This window comes from Zingiber officinale, chromosome 6A, assembly GCF_018446385.1.
Source record: "Zingiber officinale cultivar Zhangliang chromosome 6A, Zo_v1.1, whole genome shotgun sequence".
NCBI lineage: Eukaryota > Viridiplantae > Streptophyta > Magnoliopsida > Zingiberales > Zingiberaceae > Zingiber > Zingiber officinale.
In genome coordinates this window covers 54,613,343-54,614,205 of record NC_055997.1, presented here as the reverse complement: position 1 = coordinate 54,614,205, position 863 = coordinate 54,613,343, and the positions used below count along the sequence as shown (strand labels likewise).

The 863-nt window shown below is 38.4% G+C and overlaps 1 non-coding gene across 1 annotated transcript; it reads left to right on the top strand.

The window, feature by feature from the left end:
- Positions 1-258: 258 nt before the first annotated feature.
- Positions 259-364, top strand: LOC121998934. Its single transcript, XR_006116714.1, has one exon. It is a non-coding gene; the product is annotated as a small nucleolar RNA R71 (small nucleolar RNA).
- Positions 365-863: the final 499 nt, after the last annotated feature.

Here is an 863-nt window from a genome sequence, read left to right as displayed (position 1 = left end):
GCATCCAATTTTGCAGACAAAAGAGTGACTGCATGTACATCAAACTTCTCTGATGCTTTAATTGTTGGGTTTACAGAAGAATAGCCACCACTTCTTTCATTTTCCCATTGATGATGATTTCGTGCTACACTGTCAATAATTTCTTCAGCTTCATCTAAACTTTTATTCATAAGTGCCCCTCCAGCAGCTGAATCAAGGGACACTTTGGTATGATAGTTGATACCATTATAAAAAGTGTGCAACACTAACCATCTTTCCAACCCATGATGTGGGCATTGTCTGAGCATACTATTATATCTATCCCATGCTTCAAAAAGAGATTCTGAGTCAGTTTGCTTGAAGCTTGCAATTAAATTCCTCATATGAGCTGTTTTGCTTGGTGGATAGAATTTATCAAGAAATTGTTGCTCACACTGCTCCCAAGTGGTGATGCTATTAGGGGCCAAAGAATTCAGCCATTGCTTTGCCCTATCTCTTAAAGAAAACTCAAATAATAATAATCTAACTGCTTCTGAAGGAACTCCATTCATTTTCATGGTACCACATATTTCATAAAAGACCTCTAAGTGTTGATTGGGGTCTTCATGAGGTCCTCCACCAAATTGGTTCTGCTGCACCATAGATATAATTGCGGGTTTGATCTCAAAGTTATTAGCTTCCACTGGAGGTCTTGAAATACTAGATCGAAAACCTCTTGCATAAGGTGCTACATAATCCTTGAGTGGTCTATTCGCCATGTTCAAATGTTCCTGTTCTTCAATTTGCCTTTGCAGAATTCTTCTTTTATGGAAAGTTCTGTCAATCTCAGGGTCAAAAGGAAAGAATTCCCCTGCAAAGTTAGATCTTCGCATACACAAGAACAA